Genomic DNA, 10,841 nt, shown 5'->3' with positions numbered 1-10,841 from the left:
GTGTACTATGGGAGCATGACCAAGCTGGTTTTCATGGCCTCCAAGTGGCAGTATACAGGAACTGCAATGATCAATAATATTGGAATATCCCCAAATGACTTCTGTAAGGCACTTACTCCTTGGTGGAATAAACAATCACCTTCTCACCTTTTGTTGATTTTCCCTGAGAGGCTCGAACAGGCTGGTTGAGGAGCTATAGGACAGGGTCATTATAATGGCTGGAATGTAATCATTGGACTTGTACCAAACGCATGGAAACATTTGACTCTGTTGCATTAGATTCCAGTCAAGATAATGAGCCTGTTCTACAACTACCAGCCTCCTCTGGACTAGAATGAACAGTGTACATTTTCTACTGAATACAGGACTCTTCAGAAAGGATTTGAATATTGGGAATGGACATTTTCTTCTCTCAAAATTGATAAGTGACTCACTTCTTTCCTAAATGTAGTTTATTACAAAATACTATTTTACACATTGATATTACAAAAAGCACTATCTACATACAAGAAAACAAAAATGACATCACTAGCTGTACAAATGAGAGGAGACAAGTAGAGAAAGCCACTTCCAACGATTGAAGCACTTCCAACGATTGAAGCACTTCCAACGATTGGGAAAGTGGGTGTTTGAGATTGGTAAATCAGCTAACTGAACTGTGGTCAATCATAATAAGTAGTCATTCAGGATGCGAGCCAGATTTGTAGAACAGTCATTCTGTAGTCACTGACTAATGTAGTCAATCTCAAACACGCACATGGAGAAATGGAAGCGGTGGCGTTGACATCAGAGTTAGGGGGTTAAGGTTCATAAGGAAGCGCAGCATCAGATCCCTGAGAGCGGCTCGTTGTTGTTACACACGATGTGAGTCCCGTACTCCTCCAGCTGGATCAGAGTGTCCTCAGCCTGCAGGTGCAGAATGTGGCCCTCCGCAGTCTCCTCCACCTTCACTTCTGTGATGCCGTGCTGGCAGGGAACAGGACACATTGATGCTAAATCCCAAAATAATTAACCGTAAGCCTAACTACATGTTTGTATATATGAAGAAACTGAATTGTAAGGCCGAATCTCTCCTAAGCCAATTGGAAGCTTGGAAGGAGAGCTATCACCATATTGTTGACATCAACCCCATCTCTTCAGAAATGCTGACGCCAATCAGTGTCCAGTGCTTTGAAAGTGTCACTCTCACCTTATGTAACATGGCTAGGAAGGTTTCCAGGGGGTACAGCTCCACTAAGCAGGGGTTTGGGTGCCAGCACCTCTGGGGGCTCCTCCACTACACGCTTCCTCTTTTTACTGGGGGGCAGCAGAGGGGGCTTCGGAACCAGCTGGTATCACACAGACAAGATAGTTAATGTGGTGTGTCTGACATTTCCTTATTCAACGATGCATACTCTCACACACTGACCTGTAGCATATGCTTGTTATCCTTGGACTGCAGAACTGCGGACACGGTTGCCACGGAGATGCCAGGTTTGATCTCAGAGGGCACTAGGGATTTGGCCAGCTGCAGTGGGACGACAGATAGGGGTTAGAGACTGTTTGGACAAATCCTAAACGACTACTCAATTCCCCATATAGTCCATACTACATTTGGCCAAAAGGGGTTAATGTATTGCTAGCCTCGATTTCCAGGCTTCCTCAAAATAGTAGAGTGATGAAGAACAACACTTGGGAGAATGGTAATGCCAGTCTAGTGTGTTGCAACAGGCCCTACCTCTGGCAGTAGCTGGATGCGTTCCCAGCGGCGTCTGAAGGGCAGGCCCAGCACAGAGCAGCGGCGATAGGGCATGGGAGGGGACTGCAGCTCCAGCATCAGGTCAGAGCAGTGGGACTGGGTTGGGGGGGGGGGGCTGGGTGTATTGCTCTGGATACACCACATGGAGAGGCTGTGAGGAGAGATTATGGGCAAAAAAGTCAAATAAAAGAGTCCAAGATGAAAAAGGAAGAACGAGGGGAGAAGTGCCTTCAGAAAGTATTCACACCCATGTTGTGTTACAAAGTGAGATTAAAATGGATGTCATTTTTTTGTCAACGATCTACACAAAATACTCTGTCAAAGTGGAAGAAAAATTTGAACCTTTTTTTAATAATGGAAAACAAAACACCAATATATCTTGTTTAGATAACGTATTTACTCAGGGTGTTGAATACTTAAAATCACCTTTGGTAGCGATTACAGCTGTGAGTCTTTCTGGTTAAGTCTTAGAGTTTTGCCCATTATTCCTTTGAAAATTCTGTCAAGTTGGTTGTTGATGTACTTTTTTCCCCTATTGCTAGACAGCCATTTCCAAGTCTTGCCATAGATTTTCAAGCCGATTTATGTCAAAACTGTAACTAGGCAACTCAGGAACATTCAATGCCATCTTGGTAAGCAACACCAGTGCATATTTGGCCTTGCTTTTTAGGTTATTTCTTTATGTAGTGTTGCGGTGTCTCGCTTGTCATGATGTGTGTTTTGTCCTAGATTTTTAACCCCAGCTCCTGTCCCTGCAGGAGGCCTTTTGGGAGGCCGTCATTGTAAATAAGAATTTCTTCTTAACTGACTTGCCTAATTAAATAATGGTTAAATACAATTTAATCAAAATATTAACCTGCTGAATGGTGGATTTTCTCCCAGTGTCTATTGGAAAGCAAACTGAGCCATGTTTTCCTCTATTCATTTTTTATTTTTACTCCCTAGTCCTTGCAGGCAACAAGCATACCCATAACATGATGCAGCCACCACCCTGCTTGAAATTATGGAGAGTGGTACTCAGTGATGAGTTGTATTTGCGTCAAACATAATGCTTTGTATTCGGGACAAAAAGTTTATTTCTTTGCCACATTTCTTGCAGTATTACTTTAGTGCCTTATTGCAAAAAGGATGCATGCTTTGGAATATTTTTATTCTGTACAGGTTTCCTTCTTTTCACTCTGTTTAGGTTAGTATTGTGGAGTAACTAGAAGGTTGTTGATCTATCCTCGGTTCTCCTATCAAAGCCATTAACCTGTTTTAAATCACCAATAATTTCATGGTGAAATTCCTAAGCGTTTTGCTTCCTCTCTGTCAACTGAGTTAGGAAGGACGCCTGTATCTTTGAAGTGACCAAAGTGTATGTGATAACTTCACCATGCTCAAAGGGATATTCAATGTCTGCTTTTTAAATGTGTTTTACCCATTTACTAAAAGGTACCCTTCTTTACAAAGCATTGAAAAACCTCCCTGGTCTTTGTCGTTGAATATATGCTTGAAATTCACTGCTGGACTGAGGAACCTTACATATAATTGTATGTGTGGGGTACAGAGATGGGTTAGTCATTTTAAACACCATTATTGCACACAGAGTTAGTTCATGCAACTTATTATCTGACTTGTTCAGCAAATGTTTACTCCTGAACTTATTTATGCTTGCCAAAACAAATGGGTTGAATACTTATTAGCTCAAGACATTTCAGCTTTTCAATTTTTAGACATTTGTTATGGCAAGCCTAAAACATAATTCCACTTTGGCATTATAGGGTATTGTGTGTAGATCAATGACACAATCTAAATGTAATCTATTTGCATGGTAATCTAATTCAAGCTGTAACACAACAAAATGTGTCAGGGGGTGTGAAAACTTTCTGAAGGAACTGTACATGTATAAGAGCAGTGCCTTCCTTATAAAAGTTCCAGGTATGTATTGAGTACCTGGACCTCCGTGAGCAGCTTGGAGACCTGGTGGAAGTTAAGGCGAGTATCGATGGGACAGTACACACACTTCATGACCAGTGGCTGGTACGGGGCTACCACATTCAGGTAGGATGCATCCAGGAAGTCTGGTTCTGTGGGAGTAAGATAGAACCATCTAAAAAACATTCATAGTTCAGGAGACCACATATTTGGAACCATGGGATCTAACCTTCTGTTTTATATCGTCTAATGGTATTCGAACAATGGAACAAAGTTTTAATGACAGGTCAAGTCTCATGTGACAGACCAGCTAGCGCAGGATTTGGTTTTGGGTTCTGAGATTAGGGACAGGCTACCATGTTGGTAAACTTGCCATGTTCTGGTACAGTTGTGCTCATCAGTGGAGATGATAGTGTTGAGGCTGGATTTGCCCCACAGTTCCATAAAGTGCACCACATCCCCGAAGCGAAGAGACGGGTGCCCGTTGAACACCACACTTGGCTGCCGGAACTCACTACTGAAGTCGGCATGGATACTAGGGTAGTGCTTCGGTCTGGATCAACTGAGAGATACATAGACAGAAAGACAGACAAGTGTCTGAGATAGGCCAACATACAACTATAGCTAAATTATCAAATGAACAGTGGCCAAAAATCTGATAGATTGAGTTAATTAAAGATAAAACGGTAAAATATGGTGCAATGTCATTTCAATTGGCAACAACTCTCTTCAAAACAAATCAATTTAAAGACCAGCAACCTTACCTCAGAGCGAGGGAAAAGAGGTTCTGGAAGGTAAACCTTAGACTGCTTATAAAGCCTTCCAGAAGATAAGAAAAAGGGGAAAGACTGGGTGTCACATCTCCACAGGCCAGCGGCAGGTCTGCTATCAACAGTAAGTTTTAATTTAACCCATTTATGCACAGAGCCCACTGTAAATATTGGTACAGCGAAGTCTTCTTTTGGCTCTATACTCCAAAAGTTTGCATTTGAAACGATGACTATGAGGTTAAAATGCAGCCTGTGAGCTTTCATTTGAGGGTATTTTTATACATATCTGGTGAGTCGTGTAGACATTACAGCACTTTATGTACATAGTCCACCCATTTCAGGGGACCAAAAGTTTTGGGACAAATGAACTTATGTCTGTTGAAGTAGTAAAACATATTTGTTCACCGTTTCTAATGGTAAATAAATGTGTCCTTTTGGAGTCTCTTATTGTAAATAAGAATATAATATGGAGCATATGCTGCAGATGTGCATGTAGGTTGTGTGAGAGAGTATGGAAACGTCAGACACACATATCAAATCTAATTTTATGTCACATACACATGGTTAGCAGATGTCTCGTCATTGTTAGTAATCAAGCCTACCACTGTAGTGTCGTCTGCAAACTTGATGATTGAGTTGGAGGCGTGCATGGCCATGCAGTCATGGGTGAACAGGGAGTACAGGAGAGGGCTGAGAACGCACCCTTGTGGGGCCCCGGGTGGAGATGTTGTTTCCTACCCTCACCACCTGGGGCCGGCCCGTCAGGAAGTCCAGGACCCAGTTGCACAGGGTGGGGTCGAGGGTACTAATGGTGTTAACACACGTTTCGAGGGTACTAATGGTGTTAAATGCTGAGCTGTAGTCGATGAACAGCATTCTTACATAGATATTCCTCTTGTCCAGATGGGTTAGGGCAGTGTGGAGTGTGATTGCGTCATCTGTGGACCTATTGGGGCGGTAAGCAAATTGGAGTGGGTCTAGGGTGACAGGTAGGGTGGAGGTGATATGGTCCTTGACTAGTCTCTCAAAGCACTTCATGATGACGGAAGTGAGTGCTACGGGGCGATAGTCATTTAGCTCAGTTACCTTTGCTTTCTTGGGAACAGAAACAATGGTGGACATCTTGAAGCATGTGGGAACAGCAGAGTGGGATAAGGATTGATTGAATATGTCCGTAAACTCCAGTAGGTTAGTCTCATTAACCCTGTAGGTTAGTCTCATGAACCCTGTAGGTTAGTCTCATTAACCCTGAAGGTTAGTCTCATTAACCCTGAAGGTTAGTCTCATTAACCCTGTAGGTTAGTCTCATTAACCCTGAAGGTTAGTCTCATTAACCCTGAAGGTTAGTCTCATTAACACTGTAGGTTAGTCTCATTAACCCTGTAGGTTAGTCTCATTAACACTGTAGGTTAGTCTCATTAACCCTGTAGATTAGTCTCATTAACACTGTAGGTTAGTCTCATTAACCCTGTAGATTAGTCTCATTAACCCTGTAGGTTAGTCTCATTAACACTGTAGGTTAGTCTCATTAACCCTGTAGGTTAGTCTCATTAACCCTGAAGGTTAGTCTCATTAACCCTGAAGGTTAGTCTCATTAACACTGTAGGTTAGTCTCATTAACCCTGTAGGTTAGTCTCATTAACACTGTAGGTTAGTCTCATTAACCCTGTAGATTAGTCTCATTAACACTGTAGGTTAGTCTCATTAACACTGTAGGTTAGTCTCATTAACCCTGAAGGTTAGTCTCATTAACCCCGTCTTCACACAGTTTTTATGAGTAAAGTCATTCCATATATTTAAAAAAATCACGACAGATGTGATGGAAACAGGAAGTTTTGGTACAATTTTATAAAAGCCGACAGTTAATTTGTTCATTTGAAATGGTGGGATCTTTTTGTGTCAGTATAACGTATATGAGAAATGGCGGTGGAAATTATTATATCAAATATTGATTTATTGAACTATCATAGACGTAAACTTGGAGTCAGGCGATGATGTGGTGTGTGGTCTTCCCACTAGGACTCGGGAAACCATGCAGTTTATTAAGATACAGATTAAATAAGTTATGATGAACTTCACAGGGTGGTGAAGTGTACGGTGATCTTGATGCTCCTTTCCAATAAATATTGAGGGTCAGATTCTTGTGACATTATGATCGATGCTTGACTGCTGTTTCACAAATAAAAATATTCTGTCTCTTCTCCATAATAATGTCATCATGTAGACTAGCCTACCTGCACTGTATCTGTCAGCTGTTGGCTAGAGAGCACATATCAAGACCAGAGTAAGGCACATTTTCTATTTAATGCAACAGTTTGTGACAAAAACTATTGGTAGTTTACTTTTATTCAGTACATGAAAACTTCAGCTAAAAAGTACATTTTGTGTGCACTATGTCATCACGCACTGATTTTTATCTGGCAACAAGTCTGTTTGGTGGAAACGCCACTGGTGGGGAAATTGGCATTTTTTCTTTACGTGGATTTTTTAATATTGGCATGAAAATCTGTCAACAAGTGGATCGAAACCAAGCTAGTGAGAATAAAAAATATATATTTTACAAGAGACCTGTTTGAGATAGTAGTAGTCAAATCCACAGATGGCTCAAAAATCACAGGTCATAGAAATAGAATCGTAGAATCATTTTAATTCTATGGCTCTGGAACTCACCACTCTGCGAAAATCTGTGAGAAATCTAGAGAGCTGTTGGCCACAGGCGGGATAAAGTAGAAGGGGGTGGAGCCCAGGTTGGCGTTCTCTATGAACTGGTAAAGACACTCAAAGAGATCATAGATCACCCCTGAGGAATAGCGTGGCACCAGCACGTTGCCCCCTGCACGGATCGTCATGGCTACAAGCACAACAGACTGTTTGGTCAGACACAACACCATATGTCAACCTGTAATTAGTTTCATGTGTACATATCTAAAGACATACAATTTCGCTACATTTCAAACCTGTTTCTAAACGTTTTTAGTCTCCACTTCTATCTTACATATGAATTCAATTTTGAATGCACTGTGTTTTTATGGGTACTATGCAAGATTCCAAAGATTAGGTAATTGTACTGTTGATAGCGCTATGAACATATAGCCAATGACTATAGGAGTTGGCGAGACAGCACAAACAGACTTGGGACCAAGACACAACATACCTAGGTTACTGCAGAAGTCCCCTAGCATGCCATCTGGGTTGGCATCTGTGTGAGGCCAGTCAGAATAAGAACATCACAGCGCTCTGATCCATGGGCTGTGGATGTTTGGTGAGGAGGGAGGAGCCAGAGACATAGGAAACCTTTTCATAATGTGATTGGATGATCCAGTTAGAGCAACCCAATGAGTAGCCAGAGCTCAGTGGTGTGACCTGCACTGCACCAAACAGCTCCTGGAGAGAGAAATGATAGAAGACACACGTTAGCTTTAGTTATTAGGTGAATGAATGCGTATGTGTGTTTGAATTATAGTGCACAAGACAGACTTCTTACTACTCTCTGCGAGTAGCCAACGAGTTGCACCTTGCTGAGAGCAGAGTTGACATCCTGAATACTGTAGCATCTCTTCCAAGTCGACACTTCTACAGCATCCTTCAGAGGGCTGGGAAGCAGCCTAAAAATAAATTGTCTCAATGTTTTTTTTCTCATGAAAATATTATGCTCTCAGTTTGTGAATTACAAGTATAACATAAGCTGACAAATCCTAAACGAATTTGTAGTGGGCATTGGTCTGGCAGGTCACCTTTGATTTTCCTTATTCTTCCAGCAGGTGGCAGACTGGGCCTTGGGAACTCTCTCCATGAAGGTCACCAGCTCCTCCATCAGAAATTTAAGGACAGATAGGTAGAATCAGCCAGATGCTATCCAGAACAGTTTTTAGGCTTATTCAATCCCTTCTAAGATCCCCTTGTCATTGTTTCTGGAATGTTGACATTCTAATGGTTTTAGAATGTGAATTGCTAGAATCATATTCTTGAATCATTACATTTTCCTGCAATGATGCTAATTGAAGTGATTCTAGAATGTGTTTTTAAAATGTCAATTGCATTTTTCTGGAATGTTGCCAATTCTGGTGATTCTAGAATGTCGCAGATGATTCTAGTCACATCAAGTTACCCTCTCTACCTGCCGATCTGCTGCATTGGCTCTGTGGCATACACGGTCCCAGTGAAGCCTGTGTGCTCCGTGATGTAAGGCAGGGCCATCATGCAGTGGTAGTTGGAGATCACGTCTATGGTGGACAGGTCCAGCAGCTCTTTCTGAGTGAGGAGGATGGACAAGGATGCGAAAAGCAAGACCAATATATCACCACATTATCAGACAATGTTACCCACAGTGGCTTCTAGTGCCCAGGTTAATTTAATGCATAGGTTGATGGTTGGAATTATATCCAGGTATACATTACCTCAGGGAGACAGAACTCTGGCTCTGAGTCCACAAAGACGCACCCGGCACACTACTTCAGCTCCTGAAGGTAGACGTGTGCAGGAATGTAAACTCAATTCATGAATAAATCCACAAGGTTAATCATGCTTTCTTTAAACACCCATCCTGGGAGCTTGGAAAGCCTTGGGCTGGAAAATATACAGGGTACCCTCATCATCATGGCATGGCACTTGTTGGGGCAAATATGTATATTCACAGTAAATGTCTTTGCAACGTTAACCTAAGGAAGAAATACAGTATAAAGGAGGAATAACCCCGATGCATACTGAAGTGTGGCCGATGTCTTGTTAACGTCACTTCTGTCTCACCTGTGTACCAGAGGCAGTGGTAGAAACTGTAGCACAGATGTGGTGTCCAGTCCACAGTCTGGATTTTTTTATTTTAGGACATTGCAAGGCAGTGTGGGGTGACCTGACAGACAGTACTGAATGGAAGAGATGCTACACATGTCATCTCTCAACAGGCATGATAACAAGTTAGCTAAAACAACAATAGCAACTTGCATAGCAAATGCAACAGAATAAAACGCTGCGATATTGTCTTGTCAATGATTGGTTGCTGGCTTGTCAGTGTTCAAAAACTTGCAAATGTATGATAGCTAGCTAGCGTGGCAGCCATGGCTAACAACCAACGATTAAAAAAACTACTGTAACGTTAGTTGGCGAGCCTAGGCAAGTAACGTTTACCATATCAATCAACTACATTACTTGGCATACCAAAAAAATTGCGTATCAGTTATGGGGTAAATTCTCGCCTCTCCGTGTTAAATCAACTCACCAATTTCATATTTATCTCAAGTTCATTTTCAGCATGTCAGCATTGTGGACATAAACGCCGAGTTTACCACGGAGTTTCTAAACTCAGAGGCACAACGAGAGACTTCTGGGACAACTTGCAAAACAAGCTAAGCAGACCAGACTGGGGTTTTAGAAGTCAACGAGAGAAGTGAACAATTCTTATTTGTTTGTTAAATTTCTCGAAATCTATAGGTACAATCTAGATTCTAACCAAGGTATTAAGTAGATCAACATGTTATCACTCCAATCTCGTGAAAAAGTCAAACTGACATGTTTTCATTTTAGTAAAAAACAACTTTATTTCGAAGGAGTGCCTTTGATTTGAAGGTCTGTACATGCAAAGTTCGGCGTGAGACGACCGTTAGACTCGAATGTTTCTGCATATCTTCTTACTGTACTGTCTTTAGTCTTACTTCTGGACTACCCACATATAGTGATAGAGGCCTCTAGTGGCCAAAAGGCTGTTATAAACTGGGTGGTTCGAGCCCTGAATGCTGATTGACTGACAGCCGTGGTATATCAGACCGTATACCATGGGTATGACAAAACAATGCTTTTTACTGCTCTAATTACTTGGTAACAGGTTTATAATAGCAATAAGGCACCTCTGGGGATTGTGATATATTGCCAATATACCACATCTAAGGGCTGTATCCAGGCACTCCGCATTGTGTTGTAAGTAAGAACAGCCCGTAGCCGTGGTATATTGGCTATAGACCACACCCCCTCGTGCCTCATTGCTTAATTTTACCATGGTCAGCACAATTGAGGGCTTCCACCATTTAAAGTAGTCAAAGTCGTCAACTGGGTGGGGATTAGCCTCAATGACGCTGCCCCTGCTGTCACAGACGGCAGCAGGGTAGCCTAGTGGTTAGAGCGTTAGATTAGTAACCGGAAGGTTGCAAGTTCAAACCCCCGAGCTGACAAGTTACAGGCAGTTAACCCGCTGTTCCTAGGCTGTCATTGAAAATAAGAATTTGTTCTTAACTGACTTGCCTAGTTAAATAAAGGCAAATAAATAACATACATTATAATAGCACAGATATAAAGATGAGTTCTCTAACTCAGTGTTTCCCAGCCTGGTCCTCCAGTACCCCCAATAGTAGGATGTAGTTTAATCAGGTGTGCTTGTCCAGTGTTACAATTAAATAGTGTACTGTTGGGGGTACTCAAGGAGCAGG

General features: G+C 41.9%; 1 pseudogene; it reads right to left on the bottom strand.

Moving 5' to 3' along the window:
* Positions 1–456: 456 nt before the first annotated feature.
* Positions 457–9,649, bottom strand: LOC123995331 (annotated as a pseudogene).
* Positions 9,650–10,841: the final 1,192 nt, after the last annotated feature.

The sequence above is a fragment of the Oncorhynchus gorbuscha genome, linkage group LG14 (assembly GCF_021184085.1).
Source record: "Oncorhynchus gorbuscha isolate QuinsamMale2020 ecotype Even-year linkage group LG14, OgorEven_v1.0, whole genome shotgun sequence".
Taxonomy (NCBI): domain Eukaryota; kingdom Metazoa; phylum Chordata; class Actinopteri; order Salmoniformes; family Salmonidae; genus Oncorhynchus; species Oncorhynchus gorbuscha.
This window is presented reverse-complemented; position numbering and strand designations above follow the sequence as displayed.